Source organism: Colobus angolensis, unplaced genomic scaffold (assembly GCF_000951035.1).
Source record: "Colobus angolensis palliatus isolate OR3802 unplaced genomic scaffold, Cang.pa_1.0 Scaffold60, whole genome shotgun sequence".
NCBI classification, from domain to species: domain Eukaryota; kingdom Metazoa; phylum Chordata; class Mammalia; order Primates; family Cercopithecidae; genus Colobus; species Colobus angolensis.
The window spans coordinates 2,530,083-2,534,028 of record NW_012119599.1 but is presented as its reverse complement, the minus strand read 5'-3'; the positions used below and the strand labels follow the sequence as shown (position 1 = coordinate 2,534,028).

Genomic DNA, 3,946 nt, shown 5'->3' with positions numbered 1-3,946 from the left:
GTTAGCCAGGATGGTCTCGATCTTCTGACCTCGTGATCCGCCCGTCTCAGCCTCCCAAAGTGCTGGGATTACAGGCTTGAGCCACCGCGCCCGGCTCATCCTAGGAATCTTTGCTGGGCTCCCTTGAAACTACCCCCTGTCCCCCAGTCTGGTCAGATGTCTCCTCTGGACTCCTTCATTCCAGCCCTGCTCACTCTGGGTCATCACTGCCTGAGGACAGGTCTGTGTCCCCTATTGGACTGTGAGCCCACAAGGGCAGAACTGCGCTGTCTCAGTCCTAGATGTGTTTCCAAGACCGCCCAACGTGGGTCATGCACACAGCAGGTACTCAGATGATGTGATGATAATGCTGGATAATGTGGATGAGTGCATTTTTTTTTTTTTTTTTTTGAGACAGGTTCTCACACTCTGTCACTCAGGCTGGAGTGCATTGGCACAGTTACGGCTCACTGCAGCCTCCACCTGCTGGGCTCAAGCGATTCCCCTCACCTCGGTCTCCTTAGTAGCTGGGACTCCAGTCGCACACCACCCATGCCCAGCTATTTTTTTTTTTTTTTTTGTAGAGATGGGATTTTGCTCTATTGCCCAGGCTGGTCTTGAACTCCTGTGCTAAAGCAGTTCTCCAGCCTCAGCCTCCCAAAGTGCTGGGATTATAGTTGTGAGCCACCGCACCTGGCTAGAAAACTTTCCTTTGGTGCATAAAAATGATAGAAAATTCAAATTTCAGTATCCCAGTAAGTAAGGTTTTGTTGGAGAACAACCATGTTCATTTGTTTCCATATCGTCTATGGGTGCTATTGTACTACTTGGCAGAGCTGAGCAGTGACAGTAAAATACTTTACAGAGAAGGTACCTCTGTAAGGTACCTCACAGACCTCTGCTATATATTTTGCCAAGAAGAAAAATAAAATAAAGTTAAAATAAAAACAATTTTGCCGGCCGGGCGCGCCAGCTTACACTTGTAATCCCAGCACTTTGGGAGGCCGAGCGGGGTGGGCGGGGCGGGTCACCTGAAACCAGGAGATGGAGACCAGCCTGGTCAACATGGTGAAGCCCCATCTCTACTAAAATACAAAAATTAGCCAGGTGTGGTGGCGCACGCCTGTAACCCCAGCTACTCAGAAGGCTGAGGCAGGAAAATCGCTTGAACCCGGGAGGCAGAGGTTGCAGTGAGCCAAGATCGCCCCACTGCACTCCAGTCTCAGTGATAGAGTGAGACTCTGTCTCAAAAAAAATTTTGCCAAGGAAGATTCTATTTGGGCCACCTGTGGGCATGTGAGATCAGTAAGATATGGCAGCTAATTATGCAGAGTGGGTGATGAGGTTTAGATGCCTCACAGGGAGAGCTCTTTGTAACATTTTCTTTTCTTCTTTTTTTTTTTTTTTTTGTGAGACAGGGTCTCACTCTTCTCAGGCTGGAGTACAGTGGCACAATCATATCCCACTGCAGCCTCAACCTCCTTGGGCGCACTAGATCCTCCCATCTCAGCCTCCTGAGTAGCTGGGACTACAGGAGTGTACCCTTTGCCCAGCTAATTTTTCTATTTTTTCTAGAGATGGGATTTTGCTATGTTGCCCAGGCTGGTCTCAAACTCCTGGGCTGAAGTGATCCACCTGCCTTAGCCTCCTAAAGTGCTGGAATTACAGGCATGAGCCACCTCGTGCCCAGCTGCCTCTTCCTTTCTAAAATTAAAATTTAGTGACTGGGCATGTGGCTCAGGGCCTGTAATCCCAGCACTTTGGGAGGCTGAGGCAAGAGGATCGCTTGAGCCCAGATTGGAGACCAGCCTGGGCAATATAGTGAGACTTCATCTCTATAAAATAAAATTAATTAAAATTTTTATTTATTTGTTTATTTATTTGAGACAGAGTCTTGCTCTGCTGTCCAGGCTGGAGTGCAGTGGCATGACCTTGACTACAGCCTCTGGCTCGCAGGTTCAAGTGATTCTTATGCCTCAGCCTCCTGAGCAACTGGGATTACAGACATGTGCTACCGTGCCTGGCTATTTTTGGGATGTGTGTTTGTTTTTGAGATGGGGTCCTGGTCTGTCGCCCAGACCGGAGTGCAGTGGCGCAATATCTCAGCTCACTGCAACCTCTGCCTCCCGGGTTCAAGCAAGTCTCCTGCCTCAGCCTCCCGAGTAGGTGGGATTACAGGAGCCCGCCACCATGCCCAGCCCAGCTAATTTTATTTATTTATGTATTTATTTTTTGAGACAGCGTTTCACTCTTGTTGCCTAGGCTGGAGTGCAATGGCGCAATCTCAGCTCACTGCAACCTCTGCTTCCCAAGTTCAAGTGATTCTCCTGCTTCAGCCTCCCAAGTAGCTGGGATTACAGGCATGCACCACCAGGCTAATTTTGTATTTTTAGTAGAGTTGGGGTTTCTCCATGTTGGTCAGGCTAGTCTCGACCTCAGGTGATCTGCCCACCTTGGCCTCCCAAAGTGCTGGGCTTATGGGCAGGAGCCACTGCGCCCAGCCTATGTTCATGTCTTCTATGGCCATCTTTATTCCTTCTTCCCTCTTTGTGACCTGTTTGCATCAGTGTTTCATCTGGGGCTATCAAGAGACGTCTGACAATTCATGGAGACTTTTTTTTAAAAAAACATTGTATTGAGATGCAATTCACATTCACCAGTTCACTGTTCATCAGTGGTGACATTTTTGGCTGTCGTAACTTGAAGAGGGGATGCTACTGGTATCTATTAATAGGCGGCAGAGGCCAGGATGCTGCTCCAGCCTTACACCTATGCGTTGGACAGGCCCCACAACACAGCAGATAATTATCTAGCCCCAAATGTCAATAGTGTCCAGATTGAGTAGCCCTGGTTCACATCCTTGGCCTATCTGCAGGGTCCTGTCTTGCAAGGAGCTCATAGTTCATGTGCAGAGACAGGAAGAGCCTAATAAGAAAAAGGACAATTTAGGCCAGGCACAGTGGCTCACACCTGTAATCCCACCACTTTGGGAAGCTGAGGTGGGCGGATCACTTGAGGTCAGGAGTTGGAGACCAGCCTGACCAACATGGTGAAACCCTGTCTCTACTGAAAATACAAAAAGTAGCTAGACATGGTAGTGTGTGTCTGTAGTCCCAGCTTCTCGGGAGACTGAGGCACAAGAATCTCTTGAACCAGGGAGGCAAAGGTTGGAGTTAGCCAAGGTGGCGCCACTGCACTGCAGCCTGGGCGACAGAGTGAGACTGTCTCCAAAAAAGAAAAAGGACAATTTCAGTCACCTCCCTTCTGTGCCTGGCCCCAGGGTCCTGGGTACCCAACGCTTGTCACTCACCTCAGTTAGTCCTCACTAGGCTTTAGAGAGGAGAGGACCACCACAGGGAGAGCCACAGGGAGTGGTACAGCTGCAAAAACGTAGGTCCTCCTCTCTCAGGTCTGTACCCACAAGGCTGGCATTTCCCTATATGCGTTCGACATCATAGCATAGTGCTTCACATGTCACAGACATGTGCCAGACATCATAGGTTAGTTAGGTCATTGAGTCCCCGTGCCAGCCCTGTGAGTTAGGGCTCTGTTTTACAGATGGGGAGACAGCACAGATTAGTCAAGCTGTTTAACCCCAGGTCACACAGCAATACTGACAACAAGAGCAGTTCACTATTATGGAGAACCTAGTATGTGCCAGGCCCTGTCTGGCAGGAGCCTGCTGAATCCTAATAACAGCATAGGCAGCAATTGGGGCTATTTTTCCATACAATGGAAGAGAAAGCTGTCTCTTAGTGAGGTCACACAGCTAAACTGGCCTGGGATCTCCACTCTTCATTTATTTTGTTGTTTGTTTGTTTTTTTTGAGAGGAGTCTTGCTCTGTCACCCAGGTTGGAGTGTAGTGGTGAGATCTCGGCTCACTGCAACCCTTGCCTCCCAGGTTCAAGCGATTCTCCTGCCTCAGCCTCCTGAGTAGCTGGGATTACAGGCATGTGCCACCATGCC

General features: G+C 49.2%; 1 protein-coding gene and 1 long non-coding RNA gene across 5 annotated transcripts in view; one reads left to right on the top strand and one right to left on the bottom strand.

Moving 5' to 3' along the window:
• Window positions 1-3,946, top strand: part of GEMIN7 (gem (nuclear organelle) associated protein 7) — a 12,445-nt gene that overhangs the window by 3,625 nt on the left and 4,874 nt on the right. The gene's annotated exons all lie outside the window — the stretch shown is intronic.
• The window catches only part of LOC105526895, a 5,689-nt gene continuing 4,330 nt past the window's right edge, over window positions 2,588-3,946 (bottom strand). Inside the window, exon 2 of the long non-coding RNA XR_001004159.1 lies at window positions 2,588-2,904. This is a non-coding gene — a long non-coding RNA (uncharacterized LOC105526895). The remainder of the gene's footprint in view (window positions 2,905-3,946) is intronic.